The sequence below is a fragment of the Arachis hypogaea genome, chromosome 11, assembly GCF_003086295.3.
Source record: "Arachis hypogaea cultivar Tifrunner chromosome 11, arahy.Tifrunner.gnm2.J5K5, whole genome shotgun sequence".
NCBI lineage: Eukaryota > Viridiplantae > Streptophyta > Magnoliopsida > Fabales > Fabaceae > Arachis > Arachis hypogaea.
The window spans coordinates 49,077,957-49,099,612 of record NC_092046.1 but is presented as its reverse complement, the minus strand read 5'-3'; positions in this window follow the sequence as shown (position 1 = coordinate 49,099,612).

Sequence of the window (21,656 nt, the reverse complement as noted above, 5' to 3'; positions counted from 1 at the left end):
AACTCCACACAACTAACCAGCAAGTGTACTGGGTCGTCCAAGTAATAAACCTTATGTGAGTAAGGGTCGATCCCACAGAGATTGTCAGCTTGAAGCAAGCTATGGTCATCTTGTAAATCTCAGTCAGGCGGATTCAAATGGTTATGGAGAATTGATAATTAAAAGATGAATAAAATATAAAATAAGGTAGAAATACTTATGTAATTCATTGGTGAGAATTTCAGATAAGCGTATGAAGATGCTTTGTTCCTTCTGAACCTCTGCTTTCCTATTGCCCTCGTCCAATCATTCATACTCCTTTCCATGGCAAGCTTATGTTGGGTTTCACCGTTGTCAATGGCTACCTCCCGTCCTCTCAGTGAAAATGGTCCAAATGCGATGTCACCGCACGGCTAATCATCTGTCGGTTCTCGATCATGTTGGAATAGGATCCGTTGATCCTTTTGTGTCTGTCACACGCCCAACACTCGCGAGTTTGAAGCTCGTCACAGTCATCCCTTCCCAGATCCTACTCAGAATACCACAGACAAGGTTTAGACTTTTCGGATCTCAGGAATGCTGCCATTAATTCTAGCCTATACCACGAAGACTCTGATCTCATGGAATGGAAGGCTCGGTTGTCAGGCGAGACAACCATGCGTCATGAACCAGGAGGCTCAGAGATACGCACTCAAGCTATTGTAAGTAGAACGGAAGTGGTTGTCAGGCACGCGTTCATAGGTGAGAATGATGATGAGTGTCACGGATCATCACCTTCTTCAGGTTGAAGAACGAGTGTATATCTTAGAGAAGAAATAGGCTTGAGTTGAATAGAAAAACAATAGTACTTTGCATTAATTCATGAGGAACAGCAGAGCTCCACACCTTAATCTATGGTGTGTAGAAACTCCACCGTTGAAAATACATAAGAACAAAAGGTCTAGATATGGCCGTGAGGCCAGTCCCCCAAAACGTGAACATACAAGTTCGAAAGATTATATGAGTAAAGTATGAAAATACAATAGCAAAAGGTCCTATTTATAGAAAACTAGTAGCCTAGGGTTTACAGAAGTAAGTAATTAATGCAGAAATCTTCTTCCGGGCCCACTTGGTGTGTGCTTGGGCTGAGCATTGAAGCTTTCACATGTAGAAACTTTTCTTGGAGTTAAACACCAGTTTTTGGTCCAGTTTGGGCGTTTAACTCCAGCTTTTATGCCAGTTCTGGCGTTTTGACGCCAAAATTTTTATACTGACTTGGGACGCCAGTTTGGGCCATCAAATCTCGGGAAAATTTTAATCTATTATATATTGATAGAAAGCCCAGGATGTCTACTTTCCAACTCAATTGAGAGCGCACCAATTGGGCTTCTGTAGCTCCAGAAAATCCACTTCGAGTGCAGGGAGGTTAGAATCCAACAGTATCTGCAATCCTTTTTCAGCCTCTGAATCAGATTTTTGCTCAGGTCCCTCAATTTCAGCCAGAAAATACCTGAAATCACATAAAAATACAAAAACTCGTAGTAAAGTCCAGAAATGTGATTTTTATTTAAAAACTAATAAAAAAATAATAAAAACTAACTAAAATATACTAAAAACATACTAAAAACAATGCCAAAAAGCGTACAAATTATCCGCTCATCACAACACCAAACTTAAATTGTTGCTTGTCCCCAAGAAATTGAAAATCAAATAGGATAAAAAGAAGAGAATATACAATAAATTCTGAAAACATCTATGAAGATCAGTCTTAATTAGATGAGCGGGGCTCTTAGCTTTTTGCTTCTGAATAGTTTTGGCATCTCACTTTATCCTTTGAAGTTTAGAATGATTTGCATCTATAGGAACTCAGAATTTAGATAGTGTTATTGATTCTCCTAGTTCAGTATGTTGATTCTTGAACACAACTACTTTATGAGTCTTGGCCGTGACCCTAAGCATTTTGTTTTCCAGTATTACCACTAGATACATAAATGCCACAAACACATAACTGGATGAACCTTTTCAGATTGTGACTCAGCTTTGCTAGAGTCCCCAATTAGAGGTGTCCAGAGCTCTTAAGCACACTCTTTTGCTTTGGACCACAACTTTAACCGCTCAGTCTCAAGCTTTTCACTTGACACCTTCACGCCACAAGCACATGGTTAGGGACAGCTTGGTTTAGCCGCTTAGGCCAGGATTTTATTCCTGTGGGCCCTCCTATCTACTGATGCTCAAAGCCTTGGATCCTTTTTATTTTACCCTTGCCTTTTGGTTTAAAGGGCTATTGGCTTTTTCTGCTTGCTTTTTCTTTTCTTTTTTTTTCGCATATATTTTTTTTTGCAAGCCTTTCACTGCTTTTTCTTGCTTCAAGAATCATTTTTATGATTTTTCAGATTATCAATAACATTTCTCCTTTTCCATTATTATTTCAAGAGCCAACAATTTTAACGTTCATAAACAACAAATTCAAAAATATGCACTATTCAAGCATTCATTCAGAAAACAAAGCGTATTGCCACCACATCAAAATAATTAATCTGTTTTAAAATTCGAAATTCATGTACTTCTTTTTCTTTTTGCAATTAAAAACACTTTTTATTTAAGAAAGGTGATGGATTCATAGGACATTCATAGCTTTAAGGCATAGACACTTAGACACTAATGATCATGTAGTAAGACACGAACATAGATAGAACATAAAGCATAAAAAATTCGAAAAACAAAAAATAAAGAACAAGAAAATTAAAGAACGGGTCCACCTTAGTGATGGCGGCTTGTTCTTCCTCTTGAAGGTCTTATGGAGTGCTTGAGCTCCTCAATGTCTCTTCCTTACCTTTGTTGCTCCTCCCTCGTGACTCTTTGGTCTTCTCTAATTTTATGGAGGAGGATAAAATGCTCTTGGTGCTCCACCCTTAGTTGTCCCATATTGGAACTTAATTCTCCTAGGGAGGTGTTGATTTGCTCCCAATAGTTTTGTGGAGGAAAATGGATCCCTTGAGGCATCTCAGGGATTTCATGATGAGGAATTTCCTCATGCTCTTGCCCATGAGTGGGATCTCTTGTTTGCTCCATCCTTTTCTTAGTGATGGGCTTGTCCTCATCAATGAGGATGTCTTCCTCTATGTCAATTTCAGCTGATTTGCAAAGGTGACAAATGAGATAAGGGAAGGCTAACCTTGCCAAAGTAGAGGACTTGTCTGCCACCTTGTAGAGTTCTAGGGATATAACCTCATGAACTTCTACTTTCTCTCTAATCATGATGCTATGGATCATGATAGCCCGGTCTATAGTAACTTCAGACCGGTTGCTAGTGGGAATGATTGAGCGTTGGATGAACTCCAACCATCCCCTAACCACAGGCTTGAGGTCATGCCTTCTTAGTTGAATCGGCTTTCCTCTTGAATCTCTCTTCCATTGAGCGCCCTCTTCACAAATGTCTATGAGGACTTGGTCTAACCTTTGATCAAAGTTGACCCTTCTAGTGTAGGGGCGTGCATCTTCTTGCATCATGGGCAAGTTGAATGCCAACCTTACATTTTTCGGACTGAAATCTAAGCATTTCCCCCGGACCATTGTAAGCCAATTCTTTGGATCCAGGTTTACACTTTGATCATGGTTCTTGGTGATCCATGCATTGGCATAGAACTCTTGAACCATTAAGATTCCGACTTGTTGAATGGGGTTGGTGAGAATTTCCTAACCTCTTCTTCGAATCTCATGTCGGATCTCCGGATATTCACCCTTTTTGAGTTTGAAAGGGACCTCGGGGATCACCTTCTTCTTGGCCACAACTTCATAGAAGTGGTCTTGATGCACTCTTGAGATTAATCTCTCCATCTCCCATGACTCGGAGTTGGAAGCTTTTGCCTTCCCTTTCCTCTTTCTAGAGGTTTCTCCGACCTTTGGTGCCATAAATAGTTATGGAAAAACAAAAAGCTTTAGCTTTTACCACACCAAACTTAGAATGTTTACTCATCCTCGAGCAAAAGAAGAAAGAAAAGAGTAAAAGGAGAAGAAAATGGAGGAGATGGAAAAGTGGGAATGATTCGGCCAAGTGGGGAAAGAAGTGTTTGTTATGTGTGAAAATGAAGGAAAGATGAGGGGTTTATATAGGAGTGGAGAGAGGGGTAGGGTTCGGCCATGTGTGGGTGGGTTTGGGAGGAAAAGTGGTTTGAATTTGAATGGTGAGGTAGGTTGGGTTTTATGATGGATGAATGTGGATTGGTGAAAGGATTATGGAGAAGAGGGTAGGATTTGATAGGTGAGGGGTATTTGGGGAAGAGGTATTGAGGTGATTGGTGAAGGGTATTTGGGGAAGGGTGTTATGGGAATGTGTGAAGAAGAGAGAGAGAGATGAGGTAGGTGGGGATCCTGTGGGGTCCACAGATCCTGAGGTGTCAAGGATTTCTCATCCCCGCACCATGTGGCGTGTAAACGCCCCTTCCTGTGCCAATCCTGGCGTTAAAAGCCAGGTTGCTGCCTATTTCTGGCGTTTAACGCCAGCTTTTCTCCCCTTTTTGGCGTTTAACGCCAGCTCTGTGCCCCTTTCTGGTGTTAAACGCCCAAAATGGTGCCAGGCTGGGCGTTTAACGCCCATTCTGCTACCCTTATTGGTGTTTAAACGCCAGTAAGCTTCTCCTTCAGGGTGTGCTATTTTTAATACTATTTTTTATTTTGTTTTTGCTTTTTCAATTGTTTTTGTGACTTCACATGATCATCAACCTACAGAAAACATAAAATAACAATGAAAAATAAATAGATAAAGTAAAATTGGGTTGCCTCCCAACAAGCACTTCTTTAATGTCAGTAGCTTGACAGTGGGCTTTTATAGCGCCTTACAGATACTCAGAGCATGATGATGGCCTCCCAACACCAAACTTAGAGTTTGAATGTGGGGACTCTATTTGACTCTGCATTGAGAGAAGCTTTTCATGCTTCTTCTCCATGGTTACAGAGGGATATTCTTGAGCTTTAAACACAAGGGAGTCCTCATTCACTTGAAGGACCAATTCTCCTCTGTCAACATCAATCATAGCTTTTGCTGTGGCTAGGAAGGGTCTGCCAAGGATGATGGATCCATCAATACACTTTCCAGCGTCTAGGATTATGAAATCAGCAGGGATGTAATGGCCTTCAACTTTTACCAAGACATCCTCTACAAGTCCATAAGCCTGTTTCTTTGAATTGTCTACCATCTCCAGTGAGATTCTTGCAGCTTGTACCTCAAGGATCCCTAGCTTCTCTATTACAGAGAGAGGCATGAGGTTTATACTTGACCCCAGGTCACACAGAGCCTTCTCAAAGGTCATGGTGCCTATTGTACAAGGTATTGAGAACTTTCCAGGATCCTGTCTCTTCTGAGGTAATCTCTGCCTAGTCAAGTCATCTAGTTCTTTGGTGAGCAAGGGAGGTTCATCCTCCCAAGTCTCATTACCAAATAACTTGGCATTTAGCTTCATGATTACTTCAAGGTACTTGGCAACTTGCTCTTCAGTAACATCTTCATCCTCTTCAGAGGAAGAATACTCATCAAAGCTCATGAATGACAGAAGTAAATTCAATGGAATCTCTATGGTCTCAGTGTGAGCCTCAGATTCCCATGGTTCCTCATTAGGGAACTCCTTGGAGGCCAGTGGACATCCATTGAGGTCTTCCTCAGTGGAAATCACTGCCTTTCCCTCCTCTATGCATTCGGCCATGTGGGACATGTGTATGGCCTTGCATTCTCTCTTTGGGTTCTCTTCTGTATTGCTTGGGAGAGTACTAGGAGGGAGTTTAGTAACTTTCTTACTCAGCTAACCCACTTGTGCCTCCAAATTTCTAATGGAGGATCTTGTTTCAGTCATGAAACTTTGAGTGGTTTTAATTATATTAGAGACTACAGTTGCTAAGTCAGAGTGGCTCTACTTAGAATTCTCTGTCTGTTGCTGAGCAGATGATGGAAAAGGCTTGCTATTGCTAAACCTATTTCTTCCACCATTACTGTTGTTGAAGCCTTGTTGAGGCCTCTGTTGGTCCTTCCATGAGAGATTTGGGTGATTTCTCCATGAAGGATTATAGGTGTTTCCATAGGGTTCTGCCATGTAATTCATCTCTTCCATTGCTGGGTTCTCAGGAAGAAGAAGCTTCTTTGGTACTGCCTGTTGCTACTTGCATGCCAGACAGACTCTGAGAAATCATATTGACTTGCTAAGTCAATATTTTATTCTGAGCCAATATGGCATTCAGAGTATCAATATCAAGAACTCCTTTCTTCTGATTTGTCCCATTATTCACAGGATTCCTTTCAGAAGTGTACATGAATTGGTTATTTGCAACCATTTCAATGAGTTCCTGAGCTTCTGCAAGCATCTTCTTCAGATGAAGAGATCCTCCAGCAGAGCTGTCCAATGACATCTTGGACAGTTCAGACAAACCATCATAGAAGATACCTATGATGCTCCATTCAAAAAGTATGTCAGAAGGACACCTTCTGATCAATTGCTTGTATCTTTCCCAAGCTTCATAGAGGGATTCACCTTTCTTCTGTCTGAAGGTCTGGACTTCCACTCTAAGCTTACTCAATTTTTGAGGTGGAAAGAACTTTGCCAAGAAGGTATTGACTAGCTTTTTCTAAGAGTTCAGGCTTTCTTTAGGTTGTGAGTCCAACCATGTCCTAGCTCTGTCTCTCACAGCAAAAGGGAAGAGCATAAGTCTGTAGACCTCAGGGTCAACCCCATTGGTCTTAACAGTATCACATATTTGCAAGAATTTAGCTAAGAACTGATGAGGATCTTCTAATGGAATTCCATGAAACTTACAATAATTCTGTTGCATTAGAGAAACTAATTGAGGCTTAAGCTCAAAGTTGTTTGCTCCAATGGCAGGGATAGAGATGCTTCTCCCATAGAAATCGGGAGTAGGTGCAGTAAAGTCACCAAGCACCTTCCTTGCATTGTTGGCATTGTTGTTGTTTTCGGCTGCCATGGCTTCTTCTTGTTTGAAAATTTCTGTTAGGTCCTCTACAGAGAGTTGTACTTTAGCTTCTCTTAGCTTTCTCTTCAAGGTCCTTTCAGGTTCAGGATCAGCTTCAACAAGAATGCCTTTGTCCTTGCTCCTGCTCATATGAAAGAGAGGAGAAGAAAGTATGGAATCCTCTATGTCACAGTATAGAGATTCCTTGAGGTGTCAGAGGAAAAGAAGAATAGAAGGAGGAGGTAGAGAGGAGGCAATTCGAACTTATAGAGAGAGAGTCCGAATTACTGATAGTGGAGGAGTGTTAGTCCTTAAATAGAAGGATGTGAGAAGAAGGGAAGAATTTTCGAAATTAAATTTAAAAATATTTTGAAATAATTAAAAGAAATTTTGAAAATTTGGTTGATGATTTTCAAAAATTAAAATTGAAAAAGTAATTAAGTGATTTTAAAAAAGATTTTGAAATTAGAAATCAAAAGATATGATTGAAAATTATTTTAAAAAAGATGTAATTGAGAAGATATGATTGAAAAAGATATGATTGAAAATCAAATAAAAAAAAGAAAGTTTTTAAAATCAAAGTTGATTACTTGACTAACAAGAAATTAGAAGATATGATTCTAGAATTTAAAATTTGATCCTTTCTTAATAGGCAAGTAACAACTTGAAAATTTTGAATTAAATCATTAATTGTAGCAAGGATTTTCGAAAATTAAAAAAGTGGAAAGAAATTGATTTTGAAAAGATATGACTGAAAAGATATGATTTGAAAAAGATTTGATTTTGAAAAAGTATGAAAATTTGAAAAAGATTTGAATCAAAAACAATATCTTCCTTCTTGTGCCATCCTGGCGTTAAACGCCAAGAATGGTATCCATTCTGGCGTTTAACACCCAAAATACTACCCTTTTGGGCGTTTAACGCCCAGCCAGGGTACCTGGCTGGCGTTTAAACGCTAGTTTTCCTTCCATACTGGGCTCTGAATCTTCAATTCTCTGTATTATTGACTTGAAAAGACATAATTTTGAAAATTTTTTTGAATTTTTTTTTATGATGATGAGAAACAATCAAAATGCAACTAATCATGGAAAACTAAGATCAAACAATGCATGCAAGACACCAAACTTAAAAATTCATATTAGAGACACTAACAAATTGAAATTGCATATGAAGAACAACAAAACACACAAAACAAGAGAATTTAAAGATCAGAGCAAGGAAATCATCAAGAACAACTTGAAGATTAATGAAGAACATAATTCATACAGTCGAAAAATGCAGGGAATTAAATAAAACATGCAGGACACCAAACTTAAAAATTGACATTAGACGTAAACAAGAAACACAAATTATTTTTGTTTTTAAGATTTTATAAAAAAAATTTGTAAATTTTTTTTTTCGAAAATTAATTGGAAGAAGATAAAGTAAGGAATTCAAAATTTTTAATGAGAATTCCAGGAATCATGCAATGTTAGTCTAAAACTTCGGTCCAGGAATTAGACATGGCTTACTAGCCAGCCAAGTCTTCAATGAAAGCTTCGGTCCAAAACACTAGACATGGCCAATGGCCAGCCAAGCTTTAGCAGATCATTACTTTCAATAGCAAGATTGGTAGAAATCATCAAGCTCTTGTGATGATAAGTTGAAACCTCGGTCCAAAAGATTAGACATGGCTTCACAGCCAGCCAGACTTCAACAGATCATCCAAACTCGAACAATCCCCGGCAACGGTGCCAAAAACTTGGTGCACAAAATTGTGATCATCAATAGCGCCAACAACTTGGTACGCACAATTGTAATCTCAACTCTTTGTCACAACTCCGCACAACTAACCAGCAAGTGTAATGGGTCGTCCAAGTAATAAACCTTACGTGAGTAAGGGTCGATCCCACGGAGATTGTCGGCTTGAAGCAAGCAATGGTCATCTTGTAAATCTTAGTCAGGCGGATTCAAATGGTTATGGAGAATTGATAATTAAAAGATGAATAAAATATAAAATAAGGTAGAGATACTTATGTAATTCATTGGTAAGAATTTCAGATAAGCGTATGAAGATGCTTTGTTCCTTCTGAACCTCTGCTTCCCTATTGCCCTCTTCCAATCATTCATACTCCTTTCCATGGCAAGCTTATGTTGGGTTTCACCGTTGTCAATGGCTACCTCCCGTCCTCTCAGTGAAAATGGTCCAAATGCGCTGTCACTGCACGGCTAATCATCTGTCGGTTCTCGATCATGTTGGAATAAGATCCGTTGATCCTTTTACGTCTATCACACGCCCAACACTCGCGAGTTTGAAGCTCGTCACAGTCATCCCTTCCCAGATCCTACTCAGAATACCACAGACAAGGTTTAGACTTTTCGGATCTCAGGAATGCTGCCAATAATTCTAGCCTATACCACGAAGACTTTGATCTCATGGAATGGAAGGCTCGGTTGTCAGGCGAGGCAACCATGCGTCATGAACCAGGAGGCTAAGAGATACGCACTCAAGCTATTGCAAGTAGAACGGAAGTGGTTGTCAGGCACGCGTTTATAGGTGAGAATGATGATAAGTGTCACGGATCATCACCTTCTTCAGGTTGAAGAACGAGTGTATATCTTAGAGAAAAAATAGGCTTGAGTTGAATAGAAAAATAATAGTACTTTGCATTAATTCATGAGGATCAGCAGAGCTCCACACCTTAATCTATGGTGTGTAGAAACTCCACCGTTGAAAATACATAAGAGCAAAAGGTCTAGGCATGGCCGTGAGGCCAGCCCCCCAAAACATGAACATACAAGTTCGAAAGATTATATGAGTAAAGTATGAAAATACAATAGCAAAAGGTCCTATTTATAGAAAACTAGTAGCCTAGGGTTTACAGAAATAGGTAATTAATGCAGAAATCTTCTTCCGGGCCCACTTGGTGTGTGCTTGGGCTGAGTATTGAAGCTTTCACATGTAGAGACTTTTCTTGGAGTTAAACGCCAGCTTTTGTGCCAGTTTGGGTGTTTAACTCCAGCTTTTATGCCAGTTCTGGCGTTTTAACGCCAGAATTTTTATGCTAACTTGGGACGCCGGTTTAGGCCATCAAATCTCGAGCAAAGTATGGACTATTATATATTGCTGGAAAGCCCATAATGTCTAATTTCCAACGAAATTGAGAGCGCGCCAATTGGGCTTCTTTAGCTCCAGAAAATTCACTTTGAGTGCAGGGAGGTCAGAATCCAATAGCATCTGCAGTCCTTTTTCAGCTTCTGAATCAGATTTTTGCTCAGGTCCCTCAATTTCAGCCAGAAAATACCTGAAATCACAGAAAAATACACAAACTCATAGTAAAGTCCAGAAATATGATTTTTATTTAAAAACTAATAAAAACATAATAAAAACTAACTAAAATATACTAAAAACATACTAAAAACAATGCCAAAAAGCGTACAAATTATCCGCTCATCACTAAGCCATGATTCTTTGCTTGCTTGAGGACAAGCAAGAGCTTAAGTTTGATCTTGTGATGCATGAGCATCTTAAGCACTTTATTGGCATTTATTATAGAAAAGTTATGACTTTTGCTTGATAATTATTAATTTTCAAGGTTATTTTATTAGTAGTTTGATTTTCTTGGTTTCATGATTCTTGTAGAAAAAAGTTAAGAAAAAAGAAGCATAAGAACAAGGAGGAACCAAGAATTGAAAATAAGTGCAAAGAGAATTCGTGAATACTGTCAACCATGACCTCCTCACATTTCAATGAGTCTAACGTGAGCTATAGAAGTCCAAATGACGCAATTCCAACGGTATTAGAAAGCCAACTTCTAGAGTTTCCAATAATATATAATAGTCTATGCTTTCTCTCTGGCATCACGGTGCTAAACGCCGTGACATTGGTGTTTAACGCCAAACCGCATCCAGCATCACCATTCCATGCGAGAGTCTCGGCGCCAAATGCTAGAAACTGATGCTAAATGCCAGATAGGCAGCAAGGAGTGCGTGAATTGCATCAAAAGTGGTGCTAAATGCCACTAACCCGACATTTAGCGGCAGTGACCAGATTTGCAGCCCAAGATCCAATTTTCTTACATTAATACGGAGGATTTCTTTTGGATTTTTAAACAATTAGGTTTTACTATAAAAAGGGAGAGATTGGCTCTTTTTTTTTTCCTTTTTCTCCCCCCTTTCTACACACTCCCTCTTCCATTCTCTCATTCATTAGTTTTAGATTTTATGCATTAGATTAGGATTTCAATTTTTTGCACTATAAGGATTTCAATTTTCTGTATTATGGGGAACTAAACCTCCATTGTTAAGGTTAGGAGCTTTGTTTACTTTAATAGATTAATAATTATATATTCTTCTACTCTTGATTAATGCATTGATTATTGTTTAAGAATTGATTTCGTTCTTCATCCTACGGATCAGTGAGTATTGGAAAATAACTCTAATCTAACTTGAATTCTGTTGAATCTTGGAAAAGCTATATCATTAGAATTACGGCTTGAAACCACTTTCTCACAAATTCTTAATTATCTGGGTTTAATGTAGTATGTGATATATAACTGCATCATTCTTGGGATTATAGGGTTTGTGTGGCTTTTAAATCAGAAATTGGACTTAACCCTCTAATACAACTGATTGATCAAGGAATTGACGGTTGATTGGATTAGAGGAGATTGGGTTGCCTAGGAAAAAGGAATTCAAGCACCTAGGGTTTGCCATAAACTCAATCTTTGCATGATCAAAGTAGATAGCAATAATTTTTAATCCTAAAATTTGAATATCTCTGACACCTTAACTATCTTTAACATATTATTTTTCTTAACCTATTTTAGTTTGATTTTATTTATTTCTTTGTTTTCATGTTATTTACTATTGAAACACTTAATTTTGGTTGTCTGACTAGAATAATCAATTGACCATTGTTTGTTTAATCCGTGAATCTTTGTGAGATCGACATTCACTCACTGTGAGTTTATTACTTGGTACGACCTAGTGCATTTGCCAGTAAGTTGTGGTTTGAAATTTCACACCAACGAACCACCATCCACACAACAATTTCATCTGGTTAATCAAGTTTTTATCTGGGAATATATCAATTTAATTCATTATATTCCCCAATATATTCAAAGATTAAAAATGGATTATTCAACTCCATATAAAGGTTACAAAGGGTTATAAACATACCAGAAAGGCTAAACAGTTGAAATTCAATATTTTGTAAAATTCTGCATAGTGGTGCGTACGCGCACCTCGTGCATACGTACGAAACCAGGCACTGCCCATTTGGATTTGTCAAACGATGTGTACACTCGCATGGTGCATACGTGCAACTCTTTCTTCATGCATACGCATGAGGGCTACCGGCTACGTACACGCAAAAAACTTGTCACTGCCCCCTTCAAAGTGATGTGTATGCACGATAGGTGTGTACGTACAGAACTTGGGTATGCCCTAATTTTGCAGAATCTGTACATTTTTAGTTTTAAACACCAATCTTTAAACTTTCATAACTTTTGCTGCAAATTTAATTTTTCCTCTATTCTTCGATGGTTTGAAAGTATTCATTTCTAGTTTTGATTCAAGATAAGTTTCATTAAATTCTGAGCTCCGAGTACCAAGTTATGGCCTATCAAATTTGGTCAAAATTCTAATTTTACCCAAAATTCTGCATAATTCAGTTTCTTGCCATATCCCAAACCCTTATCTTTTAACACTCATATGAATCAAACCTTATTCATTATTAACACTCCACCCATTCATCAAATACTCCATTCTTCCCCAAACTTAAGTCTTTACTATCAAAACCACATCATTTCTCTTTAAAAATCAAAACCCACAATTTAATCATCCAAACCAATTTCATACCTCAATAACACATCACAACATATCATTACCACCAAACTTACCATCACTTATCCAATTGTAGCCTCCGCCCCAATTTTCATTCAATAGCCATTAATCAATCAAATTCACACATTCCAACAATCATTCTCATCCAAAACTCAAAACCAATAAAATTCTCATCAATATCTCAACTTTACCTCCTCATTAATTCTCTTTTCATATATCTCCCAAACAAACATAAATCAACAATCCAATTTTATACTTCATTAATAACAATCCAATCTCATCAATATACCATAACAATTTAACACATACCAAAGCACATAATTCAATCCATCAAGACCTCCGGCCACAAATTCACTCAACAATTAACAATTAACTAACTTCAACATTGACCCTAAGCCAATGCCATCAACAACACCAACCATATCAATTCAACACTATCTTAAGGTCATCTAGTCTAGGTTTTCACATAACATTTATATGATGTTTACTTGGAACCAAAATTTGTACCTTTGTTGATAGCAATTTCCAACCTCGTGAACCTTTCTCCGGTCACCCAAGCCTCCACCAAATCCTCACCAATCGATCCACGCAATCAACCTGAACCAAAATCAAGCCAAGCAATCTATTCCACTCCAAATTCAAGCCAAACAATCCTATTCAATCTAATTATATCCAATTTTAATTATTTATACTAGGATTTTCACACAAAATTGAGAAAAATAGGGAGAAATAGTTCCCTTACCTTGTTCTACATTATCTTGAGTCAAAATCCCGCTAAAAGTTAAGATTGAGCTTCCCCTAAAATATCAAAATCACAAACTTCAATAACCACTCTAACCAAAATGCGATTTTAGTGGGAAAAAGGAAAATAGGATAGAATTTTCGTGAGTACTCATCGCAAAAGCTATATAGATCATGTTTGTGAGAAAAGTGGATTTGAAGATGGAAGTAAATAGTGACAATTGGGGTTTCCTCTTTTTCTCTCTCTCACTCTCATGCTTCCTCTATTTCTTTTTCCAAATGCGGGTAAAAATTAGGGATTGAGTCACTTTTAAAGCTAGTTAAATGAGGGATATTTTCGTTCTTTCGTCCATTAGCTCTATCTAAGGCCAAATTTTTAAGGATAAGTGTTTTGTTTTGGGAGGATCTAGAGAGTTTGGTTCAAGGCATACTTTTGGGAGATAAGATTTTCTTAAGAGGAGATTTAAATGGCCATGTTGGGAGAGAAGTGACTGGATATGGGAGTATTCACGGAGGCCATGGTTTCGGGGTGATCAATGCCGAGGGTAAAACTATTTTGGACTTTTTCTCAACCTTTGATCTTCTCATCGCAAATACATGTTTTAAAAAGAGAGACGAACATCTTATAACCTATAAGAGTGGCATGACAAGCTCTCAAATTGACTTCTTCTTGTTGAGGAGAGTCGACCGGAAATTTTACATTAACTGTAAAATTATCCCGGGAGAGAGTTTGACAACACAACATAGGGTGCTCGTCATGGATTTTCGTGTTGAGCAAAAGTTGAGGAAAAGACATCATACGAAGAACCCAAGGATGAGGTGGTGGCGGATGAAAGGTGAGGAACAAAGAAGCTTCCTAAGACGGGTAGGAGAAGAGGCAAAGTGGGATTGGAATGGAAGCGCGGAAGAGATGTGGAGGGAGATGGCAGAAGTTATTAGAAGAACAACAAAAGAAAGTTTTGGTGAATCTAAAGGAATAGGACCAAGAGACAAGGAGTCCTGGTGATGGAATGCGAGTATACAAGAAAAGATAAAGATAAAAAGGGAATGCTTTAAAGAGTGGTCTTTATGCCGCAATGCAGATAATTGGAAAAAATATAAGGCAGCTAAGAAAGAGCAAAAGTGGCTGTAAGTGAAGCAAGAACAAGAGCATATGAGGGTCTCCACTAGTCTTTGGGCACAAAAGAAGGAGAAAAAGGTATATATAGAATCTCAATGAGCCGAGGAAGAAGAACGAGAGATTTGGATCAGGTTAAGTGCATAAAGGATAAGGATGGAGAGGTATTGGCTCAAGAGGAGAAGATTAATGAAAGGTGGAAGAGCTACTTCTACGAGTTATTTAATGAGGGACAGAAGACTCTTCCGAACCTTGGTCGATTATGCACAAGGGAAGAAGATCAAAACTTTGACTACTATCGAAGGATTCGAGACTTCGAGGTAAAAGAGGCTCTAAAGTAGATGAAAAATGGCAGGGCAGTAGGACCTGATAATATTCCGATTGAGGTTTGGAAGGGTCTTGGAGAAAAAGGCATCAACTGGTTAACCATGCTTTTTAATAAGATTTTAAGGTCAAAGAAGATGTCTGATGAGTGGAGAAAGAGCACCTTGGTACTTATCTACAAGAATAACGGGGATATACAAAGTTGCGGAAACTATAGAGGGATTAAGCTTATGAGTCATACTATGAAGTTATGGGAAAGGGTGATAGAACGGAGGTTGAGAAAAGAGACACAAGTAACAGAGAACCAATTTGGATTTATGCCAGGCAGATCTACCACTGAAGCGATATACCTATTAAAAAGGATGATGGAGAGGTATCGTACTAATAAAAGGGATTTACATATGGTGTTTATTGATTTGGAAAAAGCGTATGATAGGGTACCAAGGGAGGTCTTATGGAAGGTTTTAGAAAAGAGGAGAGTAAGGATCGCATATATTCGGGCAATTAAAGACATGTATGATGGGGCCACAACTAGTGTGAAGACTCAAGGTGGTGTGACAGAGGAATTCCCTATTGGTATAGGATTACACCAGGGATCATCCTTAAATCCATACCTTTTCACATTAGTCTTGGAAGTACTCACAGAGCACATCCAAGAGCCTGTGCGATGGTGCATACTTTTTGCCGATGATATCGTCCTTATGGGAGAGTCAAGGGAAGACCTAAATAAGAAGTTGGAGTTATAGAGAGAAGCTCTAGAAGTGTATGGTCTGTGCATAAGCCGTAGCAAGACGGAATATATGGAGTGTAAGTTCAGTCTGAGAAGGGAAAACCCCAATATAGAGGTGAAGATTGGAAAAAATTAAACATCCTACGAAAAGTTAAAAGTTTTAAATATCTTGGGTGCATCATATAGGATAATGGAGAGATTGAACAAGATGTAAATCATAGGATCCAAGCAGGTTGGTCAAAATGGCGGAATGCATCTGGTTTTATATGCGACAAAAAAGTGCATTTAAAACTTAAAGGTAAATTCTATCGCACCGCTATAAGACCGGCTATGCTGTATGGTACAGAGTGTTGGGCGGCTAAAGGGGAGCACGAACATAAGCTGAGTGTGGCAGAGATGAAGATGTTGAGATGGATGAGTGGTCATACGCAATTGGATAAAATAAGGAATGAAGATATAAGGGAGAGAGTTGGAGTAGCACCCATTGTGGAAAAGATGGTTGAATCGCGTCTCAGGTGGTTTGGACATGTGAGAAGAAGACCGATAGAACATCCAGTCAGGAGGATGGATGAGATGGAAGATGGACAAAGGGCGAAAGGCAGAGGAAGACCTAAGAAGACCATCCATGAGGTGATCAAACGAGATCTACATGTAAACAGTCTTTCTATAGATATGATACATGACAGAGCACAATGGCATTGTTTGATTCATGTAGCCGACCCCACTTTGTGGAATAAGGCTTTGTTGTTGTTGTTGTCGTAAGTGTTTTGGTTTGTATTCTAAATATTTTTCTGATTATTTTTATATTTCTAAATATTTTAAATATTATTTTGGATAGTCCCAAACGTATACAGTTAATTACAACACTGATATATATTTTTCTGTAAATAATTATATTTTTGCACTCTAAATAATTTTCTGAGTTTAATTTTTATCTATAAATTTTTTAATTATGAATTCTAATTAATTTTTAACTCAAATCATACAATTTAAATCTCTTTTAATTAAATTTTAATTACATAATTAATTAGTTAATATTTTTTCGAATTTTATAATCTACACATAATGCAGACTGTCAACCCTTCCTTTCACCATCAATTGAAAACTGTAACAACTTGTGATGAGTAGCGTGTACTATTTGAAATGATTATAGACGCAAGCTGTTGGGTCAGAGAGATACAAAATATAGAGTTGGCCATCGTGCATGTGAAAGATATTCCCTTTGTATTCATGGTATGTTAGTTACAATTTATGCATATGTATATCTAGTAGAGGTCAAAGTCAAGATAAATCAATAATTTCGTTATGATAGAGATATATAGAGGGGTACACATATTATTTCTTTACATTAAAATAGCATATATTATTAAATAAAATTGTATGATTATACTACCGTAAATAGCGTTGTTGACATGAATATTATCTTGTAATTGTAGTTCAACTTATATATATAAATCAGATATTAAAAATGTATACTTTTTAGTTCTAACTTTGATGATTTAGATGATGCAAAAGTGTTTGGGTAGTGTGGTGTTTCATTGTTTGATGTTGTTACCTACTACTTTTTATCTTCAAGTTACACCTTGTACTTTTTATTTTTATTCCGCTTGACTGTGTCTCTGTTTATTGGATGCTCAATGCTTACTTGGCTGATTCACATTAATAAAGAGAAAACAATATAGAAATGAGTAAAAAGAAGAGTAAATCATATCGATTCACCAAATTTCAATTGTCCTTTAATCAATTGTTTAATAAAATTTTAAACACAATTAATGTCTATTTGAACTTCTTTTATCTGTAGAAATACATTTTGGATCTGTCCATTATATTATAAACAAAGTCCTAATCATAAAAATTTAGTAAAATTAAGCGAAGCTGTAGATATTATTGCGAACTAATCAATTAAAGAATTTAGTATTCAATTAACATTAAAAACTTATTTTATAATATTCACATGAAGTATTTTTTGAAATAAAAAATAACTCTACACAATAAGGTGGACCATAAAATAAAAGATAGAAACAAAAATAAAAATAAAAGAGTAAAATAATAACTCTAATTTTTTTGTTATCTCTGACATTATCATCAACAATAAAAAGAATCAAGACAACTCCATTTTTCATAGCGTTTAAAAGAGTCAATAACAACTACTACAATCTCTGTAGTTTTTTGTGAAAAATCGTTATTTTCTCTCCAGCCAAACACACCAATAGTGGAAAAGAATTCAATCAACCATTTCTTTCGCTAATCCTTGTTCAATGGCATTTCAAACCAACTTTTGAAGTACTCTTTTATTGTTTCTTGTATTATGCAAAGGCGTCTAGCATCAGTTATCTAAGCACAATATACTTGTCAGAAAAACTCACACATAATAAATAAGTGGTATATACTTTTAATTTCACAACACACATACAGTGTTATTTTGTTCAATTATACTCAATCTATTCAATCTGTACTTAGTATTAACTCTATTCACTAAGACAAACCAAGTAAATAATTCAACTCGTGGCAAAACCAATCCTCTCCATATATCTTTAGTGAATCTAAAACTTGACATGTCTTCCAGTACTATCTTTTCCTACAATACCTGTACAAAGGAGTGAGTAATAAAAATATAGTTTTTATCAAATTTTCACACCACAATATCATCTTTTTCTCTTACCAGTTTTGTCAATTGCAAGACACTATGTAGTTGATTTAATAGTTCTAGCTAACTCTATTGGTATAATTCTCTTCTCCAACCGAAGTTCCAAACCCACTCTATTCCATCCCAAAATTCACATTCCCTTATGATGGATCTTTTTTTGTTTGAAACCGAAAAAAGTCTTAAAAAGATGCCTTTCAAATTACTACTATGTAGCCATGTATTCTTCAAAAATCTAATATACTCACCATCTCTAAATTTTATTCACTATCTCTAAATTTTATTCACAATCCACTGATCATTTTTTTCCTCACCCATTGCTCCTTAATCTAAAATTGACAAATATCTTTTCATTAACCACCTCTAAGAGAAAGTATCTGAGTCAATAATATCTCATGAGCAAACAACAGTACATTTTTTCATAAAAGACCTCCACCTTAGAGAATCTCCACCACCACTTAAACAAAAGTGCAGAATTTTAAACTATAGCATCTCCCACTCCTAGACCTCCAAACTTTTTAAGAATCTATGCTATGTCCCATCTAATCTAAGTAATCCCAAATTTTTCATCCTCCTTATTACTGCAGAAAAATCTTTGTTGTAAAGTAATCAATTTTTCTACAACTACATTTGACATCTTATACAGACTCAAATAATAAATTGACACTATTGAGAACAAACTTAATGAGAACTAACTTATCTTCTCTATTTAAAATCTTCGCTTTCCATAGAAGCAATTTCTCTTCTACCTCGTTAATGACTGATAAAAAAATTCATATTAAAATAGCTCTCTTTTCTTGTAATATACTAAAATAATTAAAGATTTCACAACAGAATAATCAAATCTATTCCAAAAAAATAATCAACCTGTATTATAGCAACATGATTATAAACATATTTTTTTCTAGGGTGATCAAATTTTTGTGTGCATATAATATGATTGGACCTAATATAATATCTAATACTAATATTACTCACATAGGCAGATACAAGAGATCAGCTTCGGCAATTAGTGTCCATCTTTTTACCTTACTTCTCTCAATAACTCACTCATAATCTCAAACGTTCACGTAAAAAGGTTAAATTTTAGGTCCATTATTGTATCAATTTAATTCAATCCTTATGAATTGGAAGGTACCAGATTGTAGTAAGAACATAACAGGTGAACTAGTGAGGCAGCACAACGTATTCTTCAACCTTTTTCTTCTCCCTTTTTGTATAAATTAAAAGAGAGTCAAAACCTTAGGGCATTGAGATCTTTGGCCTTATGCATGCGCTAGCTGCCATTGATTTCTTAATTGAAATGAGGATAATTCGTTGTGGGACCCCCCTTTTTGCTAATCGAAGCCCGTGACTCCCTCATTAGTTGTTATATATATATATATATATATATATATATATATATATATATATCACCGTATTATTATTATTATTATTATTATTATTATTATTATTATTATTATTATTATTATTATTAGACAAATTAGGTATAATTTAAAAGCTAAATTTTAGTTAGTCAATTTTAACATTTAAGATTTAGAATTTAGAGTATATGATTAAGAATTTATGATATAAAGTCTAAATTTTAAAACAAACAAAAAAATTTTAAAAAGTTAACTAATATTAATTGAAAAAAAAAAAATTTAATATTACTCTTAAAATTTAAATTTGCTGCTATGTTAATGAGCAACGTGCCAATGTGCCATGGCCCAACACGCGTAGAAAACTTTCATTTGCTTTTAATTGTTATTAGCAATGCCAATCACATTCACAACCTAATCCGATCCGGATAGATTTCTTTTGAGTAAACTTAAGCTCAATAATTTAGAGGGTTCAGGTACAACTTAAAATTATAAAGAGCTGACGGATATATTTACTTTAATGTTTTTAATTCTTATATATATATATATATATATATATATATATATATATATATATATATATATATATATATATATATAGGACGTAATATTATTAGAACAAGAGTCACAATATTCACCTTTATTTTTTCAAAAAAAAAAAAAACTTAAGTTAAGAGAAATATTGTGCTTTATTTTTAAGCTAGCATTACCTAGATTGAAATGAAAAGTATTTTTATAAATAGTCTATTTTTTATATTGTCTATCTAAATAAAAGATAATTTTTCCTTACAAAATAATATAAGATCCAACAAAAAATTTAAATAATAATATATTTTGTTTGATGACTATCATATATAAAGATGGTTGGAGTAATTTTTATGAGTAGATAATATCTAAAATCCATGGATGAATTTACATGTTTGACAAAATTATTTAGTGTAACGTGTGTTTATCTATTAACAATCATCTTCACCTAAAGATTATATGACCATCTTCATATAGCTAGTCAACTTATTTTAGAGCTAGTTTGAACACATATTAAAAGACTTTATTAAAAATGTAACTATTTATGCGATTTTATCTATTATTAGTATAAATTTTTGAAATAAATAACTTTATAACATGGTGTTAAAGTTTTTATATATGACTATAAAGTATAAAGTTTGATATTATATATTATTAGAGATATAATTATTTATGTATCTCTTCTTATATATCAATTTAAATTTTTGAAAGTAACATATCATGACATAGTATCAGAATTTCTATGATCAAAAAGCCTAGAATTCAATTCTTATTATCGCCCTAAAAAAATAGTATAAGACACATAAAAAAAACTTATAATAAATTCAAACAAACATAAAAGAATCTTTTGTTTGAAGGGGGTATAATAATAAAAATATAATCATTGATCAATCTTTCTTTGTCAACTTAAAATTTTAAGAGAAATTAGATCATGATATATATATATGAGACAAACTAGAAAAATAGATTTATCTATCATGTGCCTAGGAAACATATTAAGATTATAAAAAAAAAAAAAAACATTTATTAAAAATAGAGAAAATTATACTTTCCTCTCCTACGAGATAATAAAATGACATTCTCGTCCATTCTATTTATAAAATATACATTTCCCTCTCTTATAACTTTTAAAAAACCTCATCTCTAATCTATTTTAAATTTTTTGTGTTAACTAATATTAACTTTATCTATTTTTCAAAAAAAATTATTTTTTACAAAAATATCCTTTAACAAAAATTATATTTTTTATCATTAAATTTTACTTACCAAAATACCATTTAATAAATTATTATTTATTGATTAAATTGTATTTTTATCAAAATATTTTTTAAAAAATTTCATAATTAAATTATTTTTTTTCTAAAATATCCTTCAATAATTTTTTAATTATTAAATTATGATTTTACCAAAATTTTTATTAATAATTTTTTTATATTTTACTATTAATTTTTCGATATCAATGTATATTATTTTAAC